At 45.2% G+C, this 14,330-nt stretch overlaps 1 protein-coding gene across 4 annotated transcripts in view; it reads right to left on the reverse strand.

The window, feature by feature from the left end:
- The window catches only part of SIPA1L3 (signal induced proliferation associated 1 like 3), a 238,986-nt gene that overhangs the window by 175,345 nt on the left and 49,311 nt on the right, over positions 1-14,330 (reverse strand). Inside the window, exon 2 of one of the 4 annotated variants that reach the window (XM_043599039.1) lies at positions 10,712-10,795. The exons of the other annotated variants lie outside the window; for them this stretch is intronic. The gene's annotated coding sequence lies outside the window, so the exon portion shown is untranslated. The remainder of the gene's footprint in view (positions 1-10,711; positions 10,796-14,330) is intronic. 4 annotated transcript variants of the gene reach the window in all.

Genomic DNA, 14,330 nt, shown 5'->3' on the forward strand with positions numbered 1-14,330 from the left:
AACCCTCAGCTTCTTGGCATCAAATAACCTGTTCCACCCCTCCACCTCCCGCCCCACCACCCAGGGGCAGAGCTGCTTCTGGCACCCGAGACCTGGCTGTCTACCAGACACCAAGCTTCTGCGCAAGAATCTGGCCGATGCGGAGAAACAGGAGTCAAATCCGAGCATCGTAACTGTTCATGAACAACTAGAGGAAAGAGGACTTCATCTCACTGTGACGTAAAATCGCAAGGTGATGATAATTATAGCCAGCACTTCCTGTGTGCACTTTTCTAAGCATGGGAACTACTGTCCCCATTCTACAGACGAGAAAGCAAAGGCAAGGCACAGGTAAATCATTTGCCCAAGGTCCCATGGGTGGGGAAGTGGGGAAGTCAGAGCTGAAACCCAAGTCTAGGAGTCTACCTGCTGCTCTATTGTACCAAGCCTTGGTATTTTAATACCTTCCTTACCTCTGGCACAAAGGAAAGAGCTCATTAATCCCCGCCTCTCCCCTCCCCCCCCAAGAAACAGGCTCCATTTGGCTGCGCTGTTCTCTGGCACTTTGCCAGGGCAGCTAGCTTTCGGTTGTCCTACTTTGGGGAAGAAGAAAGTAGGCTTCAGACACAGAGCATCAAAGCACAGCTGGGCTTGGGGCGCCTGGGTGGCTCAGTCAATTAAGTGTCCAACTCTTGATTTTGGCTCAGGTCATGATCTCACGGTTCATGAGTTCGAGCCCCACATAGGGCCCTGTGCTGACAGTGTAGAGCCTGCTTGGGATTCTCTCTCTCAAAATAAATAAATTAAAAAAAAAAAAAAAAGCACAGCTGAGCCACCACCTTTGGGATAAAAATGTAAACCACACTATTGTCTAAAAAATCAGGGAACCTAGGGGGTGCCTGGGTGGCTCAGTCGGTCGAACATCCAACTTCGGCTCAGGTCATGATCTCGTGGTTCATGGGTTCAAGCCCCGTGTCAGGCTCTGTGCTGACAGCTCAGAGCCTGGAGCCTGCTTTGGATTCTGTGTCTCCCTCCCTCCCTGCCCCTCCCCCACTCACACTCTCTCTCTCAAAAGTAAATAAAAACATTAAAAAAAAATGTTTTTTAAATCAGGGAACCTAGCTCTGGGGTAAAGGGTCTTTTCCTCATGGACTGGAGTCTCTGAGTAAGGGCCTTCAGAAAGTTGGAGCGAGGCAGGTGCCAGGCCTCTGGTCCCCTCATACCTCTTCCCAGATGCCAAAATCAGCCTCCCACAGCCCTTTCCTCCAAACACTCTCATGGATGGAAGAAAGTGGAGGCTTCAGGGAGCAAACTCAGGGCCTACAAACTTCTCCCATCACATTCTCAATCTTGTTCATCCAACTCAAGCCATGCCAGCCTCTTCTCTGTTCCTCCAACTTGCCAAACTCGTTCCTACCTCAGGGCCTTTGTACCTGCTGTCCTTTCTGCCAGGAACCCTCTTTTTTCAACTTTTTGCATGGCTGGCCCCTTTTCATCCTTCAAATCTCATATCAAATGTCACTTCCTTAGACAGGTGCTTCCTAACCCCACTAAGGTACCCCTCTCACCAATTGCTCATATCACACAGTATCCTCTTTTAGTTGAGTGTCTGACACAGAGCAGAAGCCCTCTAAATATTGCTGAATGAATACATGAATCTTTATTTCTAGTCAGTTTAAGGAAATGATGACTCTCTTCGGAAGGGTTCACCAGAACAACAGGCTCTAGTTTGCTAGAGTTGTAAACTCTATTTGTGGAGTATGGGACCAGCCATATTCCACAGCAACCAAAGAACAATAAAAACAACAAAAACTATTACAATAATATTAATGCAGCTTTAATGCACACTTACTATGTGCCAGGAACTGTACAAGGTGCTTCACTAGTTCAAGGCTCACTAATAAGCCTGTGATGAACTTGTTCTTCATTTTACGGAGACAGATACCAAGGCTTGAGAAAGTGATGTCACTTGCCCAAGGTCACAATTTAGTAAAGGAGCAAATGCAGCGCAGGGCCCTTAACCATTGCCCAGGCCACCCCTGCACAGGGCTTATGGCAGTGCTCCCTGAGACTGGAAAAACAGGGCATCTGAGAAAATGACTCATTATTCTCAGGAGACTCAGCCCAGCTGTATCTTTCTCCCAGCTTCTCCCACAAAGAACACATAGTTGCTCACAACTCCACCAATTCCACCTCTATAACCAGATCTGTACTAAGCAAATTTGTTGATCAGAGTTGGGTATAAAATTTTATATTTTATATATAAAATACAAGATCATTGCTGGACAGCTGTTTTTGGCTGAAGTCACTGGTTGAACTGGATTGAACTTCACCTTCCCCTAGAATCGAGCTTGCTGTTACTCCACATACTTGAAGCTAAAACTCAATCACTCTTCTTGTTCACAACTCCCACATAAGGCCCACTAGCAATAGATAACTCTTACACATGTGCCTGTGAGACAGACACTTTACAATTCCAACTCTTTTAACCCTCACAGCCACCTCAGGGGTAGGTCCTATTATTATCCTCACTTCACAGATGAGAACGCTGAAGTCCCGAAAAGGGCACTGCCTTGCAAGTAAGCTGCAGATTTGAACCTCAGCCCATGGCTCGAGTCTGCTTTCAGTCACTGCCCTCCACCTCTCTAAGTGCCTCTCTAACCCTGATTTGACATCTGCCCAGAAGATACTCCATGTAAGTTCTGCTTAGCTGTTCACTGTACCACGTGCATCATTTACTTACTCATTCATTCAGAAATGTTTTTAAAACCTATCGCATGGTCAGAATTGGGCTAAGAGATGTGGATGCAAGGTCCCCACCTTCCAAACATTTGGCTTAGGTGAACTAATGAATGAAAAAAAAAGTCTATGACATCTTAGTTAATTTTTTAAAAAATGTTTAATGTTTATTTATTTTTGAGAGAGTGAGTGCATGCACATGAGTGGGGGAGGGGCAGAGAGAGAGGGAGACAGAGAATTCGAAGCAGGCTCTGCACTGTCAGCACAAACCCTGACACAGGGCTCGATCCCATGAACCATGAGATCATGACGTGAGCTGAAGCTGAATGCTCAACTGAACCACCCATGTGCCCCAGTAACATTGTACTTGATTTGAAAAGTTCAAAGCTTTCCCACTAACGTCAGGAACAAGGCAAGGATGCCCCTTCTCACCACTACTTTTCAACATCATGCTGGAAGTCCTAGCTAATGCAATAAGACAAGAAAAGGAAATAAAAGGTATACAGATTGGAAAGGAAGAAATAAAACTGTCTTTGTTCACAGATGACATGATCATAAGTGTAGAAAATCCTAAAGAATCAAATAAAAACCAAAAGAAAACACAAAGCTCCTGGAATAGTTGATTATAGCAAGGCTGTAGGATACAAGGTCAATATAAAAACTCAATTGCTTTCCTATATACCAGCAATGAAAAAGTGGAATTTGAAATTAAAAACTCAATACCTTGGTACATTGGCATCCCTCAAAATGAAATACTTAGGTATAAATCTAACAAAATATGTACAAGAGGAAAACTATAAAATTCTGATGGAAGATATCAAAGAACTAAATAAATGGAGAGATATTCTATGTTCATAAATAGTAAGATTCGGTGTTGTCAAGGTATCTGTTCTTTCCAGCCAGGTGTGGTGGCGCATGCCTGTAGTACTAGCTACTCGGGAGGCTGAGGCATGAGGATGCCCACTGGGTGTTAGCACTAAGTTCAGCATCAGTACAGTGACCTCCCAGGAGCAGGGGACCATTAGGTTGCCTAAGGAGGAGTGAATCAACCCAGGTTGGAAATGGAGCAGGGTCAAAATTCCTGTGCTAGTCAGTAGTGGGATCATGCCTGTGAACAGCCAGTGCCTTCAGCCTGGGCACCACAGTGAAACCTCATCTCAAAAAAAAAAAAAAAAAAGAGAGATATCAGTTCTTTCCCACTTAATCTGTAGATTCAATGTAATCCCAGTGATTCTGAATATTGACAAAATGATTCTAAAGTTTACATGGAGAGCAAAAGCCCTAGAATAGCCAAAACAATATTGAAGAAGAAGAACAAAGTCAGAGGACTGATAATACCCAATTACAAATCTACAGTAGTTAAGGGATGCCTGGGTGGCTCTGTCAGTTAAGCATCCAACTTTGGCTCAGGTCATGATCTCATGGTTTGTGAGTTCGAGCCCTGAGTCGGGCTGTGTGCTGTCAGTTCAGAGCCTGGAACTTGCTTTGGATTCTGTGTCTCCCTCTCTCTCTGCCCCAACCCCACTCATGCTCTCTCAAAAAATAAATATTAAAAGAAAAATTAAACAACAACAACAAAAACCAAAGCTACAGTAGTTAACACAGTGTAGTATTGGTAGAAGAACAGACAAATAGATTAATGGAACTGAATAGACCCACATAAGTACAGTCAACTGATCTTTGACAAAAGAGCAAAGATGACACATGGAGCAAAGATAATCTTTTAGACAAATGGTGCTGGAACTGAACATCCACATGCAGAAAAACAAATCTAGACACAGACCTTACGTCTTTTGCAAAAGTTAATGCAAAATGGACCGTTCACAGACTTAAATGTAAAACAAAAAATCCTAAAACTCCTAGAAGATAACACAGGGGAAAACCTAGATGACCTTGGGTATCGTGATCATTTTTTAGATACAACACCAAAGGCATGATCCATGAAAAAAAGAGTTGAGAAACTGGGCTTCACTAAAATTCAAAACTTCTGCTCTGTTAAAGACAATGTCAAGAGAATGAGAAGACAAGCCACAGATTATGAGAAAACATTTGCAAAAGATTTAAAAAATGGGCCAAATATCTTTTTTTAATTTATTTTTTTACGTTTATTTATTTTTGATAGAGAGAGACAGAGCACAAGTCGGGGAGGGGCAGAGAGAGAGGGACACGGAATCCAAAGCAGGCTCCATGCTCCAAGCTGTCAGCAAAGAGCCTGACGTGGGACTCGAACTCACTAAACATGAGACCACGACCTGAACCAAAGTCGGACGCTTAACTGACTGAGCCACCCAGGCGCCCCTAATGGGCCAAATACCTTAACAGACATTTCACCAAAGAAGATACACAGATGACAAACAAGCATATGAAAAGATGCTCCACATTATATTCAACAGGGAAATGCAAATTAAAACAAGAGGGGCACCTGGTTAGCTCAGTCAGTAGAGTATGTGACTCTCAGGGTCATGAGTTCAAGTCCATGATGAGCAAACAGCTTACTTAGAAACAACAACAGCGAGATACCACCACACACCTTGTAGAATGGCCAAATCCAGAACACTGACACCAAATGCTTGTGAGGATGTGGGAAAACAGGAACTCCCATTCACTGCTAATGGTAATGCAAAATGGTACAGCCACTTTGGAAGACAATTTGGTGGTTTCTTATAAAAGTAAACATACTCTTACCGTTCGATCTAGCAATCATGCTCCTTGGTATTTACCCAAAGGAGTTATAAATTTCTGTTCATGTAAAAACCTGCACAGAGATGTGTATAGCAACTTTATTCATAATTTCCAAAAGCTGGAAGTAACCAAGACGTCCTTCAGTAGATGAATGGATAAACTCTGGTACATCCAAACAGTGGAATATTACTCATGCCGTAAAAAGACATAGAGAAACCTTAAGTGTATTTACTAAGTGAAAGAAGCCAATCTGGAAAGGCTACATACTGTATTATTCCAATCATACAACATCCTGGGAAAGGCAAAACAATGCAGGCAGCAAAGAGATTGATGATTGCCAGGGGTTAGGAGGAGGAAAGGATGAATTGGTGGAGCACACAGGATTTTTAGGGCAGTGAAACTACTCTGTATGATACTACAATGGTGGGTATGTGTCATTATACATTTGTCCAAACTCACAGAATGTACCCCAAGAGTCTGTAAACTATGAACTCTGGGTGATGATGCCATGTCTCTGTAGGTTCATCAATTGTAAAAATGTACCACTTTGGTGGATGATGTTGATAACAGGGGAGGTCCATGCATGGGTGGGGTAAGTATGCACCCCCATACCGTGCATGGGTAGGGGGTATCCTCCATTGTGCTATGAATCTGAAAGTGCTCTGAGAAGCAAACACTATTTAAAAAAAAATCAGGCTAGGGGCACCTGGGTGGCTCAGTTGGGTAAGGATCCGACTTCAGCTCAGGTCATGATCTCATGTTTCAGGAGTTCTAGTCCCGCATTGGGTTCTCTCTTGTCAGCAGAGAACCAGCTTCAGATCCTCTGTCCCCTCTCTCTCTGCCCCTCCCTGGCTCATTCATATTCTCTCTCTCTCTCTCTCTCTCTCTCTCTTTCTTTCTCTCTCTCTCTCTCACTCCCCCTCTTTCTCTCAAAATAAATAAATAAATACTAAAAAAAAAATTAGGCTAACAAAATAAGCCATCAATAAAAAGGTTCATGTTATTCTGAAATACCAGATATTCAATTTAAAAAAATGAACATTATGAAAAGTAAGGGTTTTATTTTGATTTTTTTAAGTTTATTTATTTTGAGAGGGAGAACAAGAGCTCAAGCTGGAGAGGGGCAGAGAAGGTGAGAATTCCAAGCAGGCTCCACACTGTCAGTACAGCACCTGACACGGGGCTCAATCCCATGAATTGTAAGATTACTACCTGAACTGAAACCAAGAGTCAGACACCCAAACAACTGAGCCACCCAGGAACCCCGTTTTTTGTTTTTTTGTTTTTTTTAACTAAGACTTGCTTTTTCACATGTCTGTAATGGGCCTAATGCAGACCCATCTCTTGGGGCTGCTGAGAGGGTTAACTGAGTTAACCAAGCACCTGCAATGCCTGGCACATGGTCGGTGCACAGTGTTACTTATTGTTATCTCCAGCACCCTGGACAGTGCCCTGACACACAGTAGGCACTCCCTGGCCCAAGGGGGCCCAGCCATCTGCAAAAAGAGGCCCAGCCCAAGGGAGGTGATGACCTGGAAGGCCTCTAGGAGCCAATGGGATGGTCCTCTAGGCAAACAGGCAAGTAGGTAAACAGACCTGCATGGAAAAAAACCGGTTCTGCAGCCTTTCTCCAGCTGCTCTAGTCATTCTTCCCCAGAGCCTGCCTCTCGACTTTGATCTAGGAGGTATAATTGTTGCCCTGATTAGATGGATACAACTCAAGGGGCTTTAAAACTGTGTCCCTCACAAACTTTCTCCAGCACTTCAGGTTGGAGGCCAGGAGTTCTGCCACAATCCATGGGTCACTTTCTGCAAATCAACCCCAACAATGTGGACGTGTGTCATATGCTGGGAGGAGAGCCCCTCCTGATGGTTAGACTTGCAAATACTTACGGAGCACCCCTGTGATAACGCATTTCTATTCTACTGGGAGAGACAATTAGGAAAATTCTAGATTTCCCAGCCGTCCTTGCAGTTAAGGGCAGTCACGTGGTTTTATATGGCCCATGACATATAAAGAGAAGTCTAGTGGAATTACCATTCTTGACTAAATAGGCAATCCTTTGCTCCAGGTATTTGTAGAAGGGTGTTTTTTGGAAGTGGTGAGGTGTTAATGGTAACAAAGGGCACTGTTTCCCTGAAATGATGGTGGCACTGCTATCACTGACATTAAGTTCCCCAGAGTCTAATGTAGAGACTCTGACAGAAAGCAGAGTGTGTGCAGTAACAATAATAATAATAATAATAATAATAATAATAGCTGGCATCCACTGATGTCACTACTTGCATGCACTATTTTAAGTGCAATACAAATGTTAACTCCTTTCCTCCTCAGCAAAGAACCAAGATGCAGGGGTTACGTTACTTGCCCAACGTAGACAGTAATTGGCAGAGAGGGGTTATAAGTATCCAGGTGATCAGGCTCCCAAATCAAAAGTCTTCATTGTGAGCTATGTTAAGTGTGAGCCCAAGTCAAGCCTATGAAAATAAATGAAGACCTCATTACCACATATTGAGCATTTACTATGTAGCAACCTCAGAACTGAGCGCGGTGTGTGTGTGTCACCCTCCAAAAACCCCTGTGGTTGGCATCGTGACTGTGTCTACCGAAAAGACGAGAGGTGATGGACTTGTCCTGTGTCACATGATTGGTAAGGACCCTTGAGGCCAGAGGCACAGGCCTGCAAACCACTAGATACTAGATCACAACTCCTAGGAAGAGCTTACAAGAGAAATTTTCTTTCATTATCAACCACAGTCAATAACCTGATCTCAAGGACATTCTTGGCCTCTCCTTTGCCACACGTGATAAAGGCCACATGCACTTGGCCACAGAGAAAATCAGGGCATGTAAGGAAACAGAGCAGAACCTCACACCCAGGTGCTCCTAGAATCAAGGCCACAGTTCCTCCCTCGACCTTCAGGCCCTGGCAGACAGAACAGGGCCCTCCTCTTTGCTTTAACTCACAGGCCCTCCCTCTGCCTGGAGGAAGCCACACTCCCCAGGACCTCCACACATGCTGTTCATGCTGTTTTCTCAATACATGCTCTTCCTCAATACACACCTTTCTCTCTCCCCTAATTAACCCCTAGTGTTCAACCACTGGACTGGATAAACAGAGATTTAAAAAAAGAAACAAAAAACTGCAAAGTGTAGGATAGGGTGTTAGCTACATTTTGTATAAGGAAAAGGGGTATAAAAATAGATTATCAGTATTTGCATTAAAACACTTTAGAAGGATATGCAAAAACTAATACAAATGATTGCTTAAGGGGTGGAGGAACAAGGCAAGCAGGAAAAGGAGTAGCAGAGAAAGACCTGTCACTGTGTGTCCACACACACATACACACACACAGGTGGACTTTTCAAGCATATAAATGCATGGCCTAATTTTTAAAAAGGGTCACAAGTAAAAACAAAGCAGGAGTAATGGACAGAGAGGGTCAGAGAAGGCACCGGAATGCACCCTTGGGTAGGACTGCCTGAGAATGTCTGACTCCCCCACGTGCCTGTGGATTCCTGAGCGCAGGCCCAGACCTGCTGTGGCTGCCAGCCGGGAGCCTGCCACGCAGCTGGTGCCCAAGAAATGCTTAGGGTGAGCGTGAGTGGAGGCACCAACCAATCCACCTCCTGCCGCACACCTGGGCTTGGCCCACAATTTGCAGCCCAGCTGTCTCCATGAAACAAATGGGTGAGGGGGAAGGGAACACAGTCACCTTGCAAGGAAAGTGCTCTACGACACACTATTGAAGGAAAGCGTGTGGTGCAAGGATCAGTAAACCCTTTCCGCAGAGCCCCCAGAGAGTAAATACTTTAAGTCTGGGGGCCATGTGGTCTCTGTCGCAACTGCTCACCTCTGCTGTCGGTGTGGACGCAGCCACACACCATACACAACCAAAGGAGCTTGGCTGTGTTTCAGTAAAACTTTATTCATGGATGCGGAAGCCCAAAGGCTGTGTGATTTCACACGTCATGAAATGTTCTTTTGATTCTTTTTCAACCGTTAAAAATGTAAAAGTGTAAAAGCCTGGGTCCTACAGAAACAGGCAGTGGAGCCAAATATGGCCCGTGGACTGTGGCCTGCTGCCCTCGGTGTTGATGAGAGTCTGGCCAGCATTTACACAGTAGTCGTACATACACAGAGACTTTCTGAAAGGAGACAGGCCACAGTGGCTGCTTCTGCTTCTGTGACTGCTTCAGGGGAAGGAAGAAAGTTGATTTTATTTTTCACTGAGGTACCGTGTGCAAATTAATGAAATACTGTTTTAAACTCAGTACTACGGAGAGAAAGGAGACTGTATGGCGTGAAGAGCCTAAGCTCTGGAGTGAGAGACTGTGGCCAGAATACCAACTCTCTTCCTCACTGGCTGGGAACCCAAAAGGTATTTTTCCTCCCTGAGTCTCAGCGCCATGGGGATCATGTTAATACTGCCCTCATGGGATGTAATGAGGATTCCATGGGTTAATCCCTTTGAACAGTGTCAGGCACCTGGAAAGTGCTAGCTATTATTATCTTTCTTATTAAGAGTCTTTTTTGTGGAGAAAAGCCATTCTCTAAAGGGAAGCCTGAAACGTAACCGCGGCTATGAAACTCCCCTTGAGAGCCCGCCCAGGCCCACAGTGAGTCATCCAACTGTTCACATAATAGATGCCTTGTGACGTGAGGAAGTTCATTTGTATTAGCAACCGCATTCCACAGAGATGCATCCTGGAGCCACGTCTACACATCCTGTTCCACAGAAAAGGCAGCCAGCTCCCCAATTCTGGGTCTGTCCCCAACCATCACACTGGGTGGGCTGCAGGGCTACACACCTAGGAGATCATTCAGTGGCCATTTATTAAACATCTACTGTGTCCAAGAACATGCAGGCACATGCCCCTCTGCACTTTACCTGGAAACTGCAGGTGCAACCATGAGCTTCTTTTAAAATCAGTGGTGGCTATAGAGAGTAGATGCTTTGGTTGTGTGCTCCCATAAACTTCTTGCATTTTCCTGTGTGTCTGTCCATTCAAGAATTATTTACTGGGGGTGGGGGGCGCCTGCGTGGCTGAGTCAGTTGAGCATCCGACTTTCGGCTCAGGTCATGATCTTGCAGTCCATGGGTTCAAACCCATGTCAGGCTCTGTGCTGACAGCTTGGAGCCTGGAGCCTGGAGCCTGTTTCAGATTCTGTGTCTCCCTCTCTCTCTGCCCCTCCCCCGCTGGTCCTCTCTCTCTTGCTCTCTCAATAAATAAATAAATAAATAAATAAATAAATAAACAAACAAACAAACAAACAAACTTAAAACAAAAAAAGAACTATTTACTGACCTCCTAAGGACCAAGTGTTGTTCTAGGCACTTGGTCTTAACCAGGATCCTCATTCTCCAGCTCTTTCCCTCTGAACTTTGAGACCTGTCAGGAAGATACCTTGTGTTACCACTGTCTCCTCTGTGTCCTCTGTGCTCAGCACAGGCCATGGCACAAAACAGGCAAGTAACCAGGGGCCTGGGGGTAGGGCAGTGGGCGGCCAGCATGGCGAATCACAGGCCCCGCCCAGCCACATGATCCAAGCTGGGCCAATCAGCTGCTCTTCCTCAGGAATGTGAATTCCAAGCTGCTGACAAAAATAACACTAATGCTACTAATAACGTACTCACGACACAAATAACAAAATAATGATAATAATAACAGGAATAAAATAAAAATAGTGGCTTTTATCTAGCCACATACTCTACTCAGCACTGTTTTAAAAGTCCCAAGTGTCACCTTACAAGGTCCTCGCGGGAACTCTACGTTTATCCCTTTCAGCTGACAAACCGAGGCACAGAAAGACTGGGAAACTTGTGAAGCAGCAGTGAGGTTGGGATTCACGCCAGCTACAGTCTTCACTGCCACCTCACCGCCTCCTCCTCTGCCAGGACAGCCCTGAAGACGTGGCCCCGAATACCCGCCTCAAGATGCCCCAGGGCTGCCTGACCCCAGTCTTACTTCTAGTGCACGTGTCCAGGCTGGTTTCTATTGCCTGCAACCCAAGAACCCTGACTGATAAACCAGGACTATTTACTTGGTTTCACACCTGCCAGTGAGCCGGCACTGCTTCCCAGTGCCACAGGGTGGGGGCAGCTTGTGAACATTGTAGGAGGTGGAACTGGTGGCCGGGGCATTCACGGGCAGCCTGCACCTACACCCACAGCCATATTTCCATGTAGGGAAGGAAATCCAACAGGAGCAGGAAGGAGAGCAAAAGAGCTACGTTAGTGGATGCCGTCCCCAGAGGACCACTGCCGGCACTTTGGGTGGAACAATCCCGCGCTACGACATCAGTCTTCTGCATCGCGGGAAATTTAACATTCTTGGCCCCCATGTTACCGTGAGACCAAACGGCTCCACACATTTCTGAATGCCTCCCGGGGGGTGGTATCCAGTGGTTGCGCCTCACACCCCCACACCATGTCTGGTAGCCCACCTGTCAAGCACTTTCCTAACTTGGATTCTGGTTTTCTATTAGCTGTTTTTAAGTCCCACAACATAAAAGGTTTAATCACTTAATACCCACAGAGCCCCTGCTGCATGCCTGGAGCAGCTCTAGAGGTCTTGTCTACAATATTCAATTACCCCTCACAGGAACCAACGCAGTGGACACCATGACCAAAGTCGCCGCTCCCATCTTAAAGATGAGGAAACCGACTTGCTGGGGGGGTGGGGGGGGGTGGGCGGAGCCTTGACGGCAGGCATTCTCCTCAGAGTCCAGTGGGAGTTGGCAGGTTACGACCAGTACTTAGGCCTTTCAACTTCACCCTGGAGGTGGTCTGCTTCCCCTCTGCCCAGATGCTGCCCTCTCGGCCTCAGGGCTCTGCACAGACACACACCTTCTCACGAAGCCCCCTCGCCACCTTCCCCGACCCCTGGGTCTGGCCCTTTGCTCCACACGTTAATGTGCCCTCCAAGTTCCCTATATTTCCACTTTATGGTATTTATCACGGTGGCAATCAATGTTTGTGAAGTTATTTGTTTAGTGTCTAAATCCTCTGCCTCCCTTCCAGATCGTCAATTTCATGAGGGCAAGGACTTGCTTAATGATGTACCTGTGTGTCCCCGGCACCTGGTGCGCGCCGTAAATATGTGCTTAGTAACAAATCAACTGCTTTTTTAAAAAATTCATGTTTAAAACTAGGACAGTAAAACACTGGCTCTTAAAACCTGAAACCAGGCTGAGGGCTGGCCTAGAATTGATAGAGAAAGAGATCAGTAGTCACTTGAGCTTTTACATGGTGGCGCTAAGGAGGGGGGAGATGTACCACTGCGATGGCACAATTATGGAAACTCAAAAGTCATCGTTAAAAATAAATACTGGGGAAACAAAGGCATGAAAGTAAACACACATTCTTCTGTCCAGAATTTCAAGCCTCTACTCCTGCACTTTACCTTCCCCCTCTCCTTCCTCCTAAGGTAAATTAAAAGCACAGGCCACAAGTGGACCCTCTGGGGACAAATCCTACCTCTACCACAAATAAACAAACATGATCTTGAGCGGGTCAATTAATCCCTGTGCATCAGGAAAATGGTGACACAGCAGGGTCCAGCTCTCAAGGTTGCTGTAAAATGAATTCATCCATGCACCCTGCCAGGTATACAGTAAGTGATCAATAAAGACCAGCTGTTACCATTATTATCACCAGTATCATTGCTCTTCAACCCCTACAACCAAGACCATGGGGAGGTCACTTTGCCAATGGGCCATACGTGTCCTGCAATTTCCTACCTCTGTACACCCAAGCTGCCCACTCTCTTTGTTGCTAACTTTCTTGGATTCTGAGCTGATAAATCAGTCCCCATCTGCCTTGGGTGATCTAAGATGAGTTCTGACACTTAGAATCAAGCATTCCAATACAATACCAACATTTGGTCATTTGAGAAGCCAACCACACATCTATGGCACAGCAAAAGGTACAAAGAAGTTGCATCAAATGTTTACCTCACACATATTCAATGATGCACCTGACCCCCTCAATCCTCTCACCCCCTAAAAAAGGACAAATAATTTAAATAGCACAGATGTCCACTATTCCACTTCGTGAGCATTTGTTCTGGTGTGAATGTGAGATGAGAGTCAAGCATATGTTATTCCTCAGGCAAGCTCAGTTCATCATGGAGCAGCTTGCCCCTCTGAGTAGCATCTAGTGTTTCAAAAAGCACATTTTTCATACCAATGTGGCCTCTAAAGGCAAACTCCTTTGGCAGGTGCTTCTCAGAAGAAAGAACAAACCTCAGAAAGAAACTGGCTGCATGGGGTATAGTGTAATATTGACTTCTCCCAATACCCATTCTCCCTTTCCCTTTAATAACTGAACTCCTACATTTAGCCAGGCACATGGCTGATGTGAATGAAGACTATAGTTCCCAGCCTCCCTTGCAGCAATTTGGTCACCTGACCAAATTCAGACCAATGAGATGGGAGTGGAAGAGGTGTGTATGACTTCTGGTCACCCCTTTGAAGCGTGGTAGAATTCAAGAACTGAACTCCAGTAATTTAGAGGGGTAGAGGGAGATGACCTCTTTACTTTCACTTTTGAGAAGTAGATGTCAGAAAGTCCCTGACACACCAACATTAAGAACCTCTGCCTTGTTCTTCAAAAAGTTAAAACATAGTCACCACATGGCCCATCAATTCCACTTTTAGGTATACATCTAAGAAAACAGAAGAATACGTTCACATAAAAATTTATACATAAATGAAAGTTCACACTTCATTCAGAAGAGCCAAAAAGCGGAAATAATCCAAAGGTCCATCAGCTGATGAATGGAGAAGCAAAATGTGGTACACCCCTACAAAGGAATGCTCAGCCATAGAAAGAAATGAAGTACTGGCCATCATTATGCTGAGTGAAAGAAGCCAGACACAAAAGGCCCGATATTGCATTATTCAATTTACATGAAAGGTCCAGAA

The sequence above is a fragment of the Prionailurus bengalensis genome, chromosome E2 (assembly GCF_016509475.1).
Source record: "Prionailurus bengalensis isolate Pbe53 chromosome E2, Fcat_Pben_1.1_paternal_pri, whole genome shotgun sequence".
NCBI classification, from domain to species: Eukaryota; Metazoa; Chordata; class Mammalia; order Carnivora; family Felidae; genus Prionailurus; species Prionailurus bengalensis.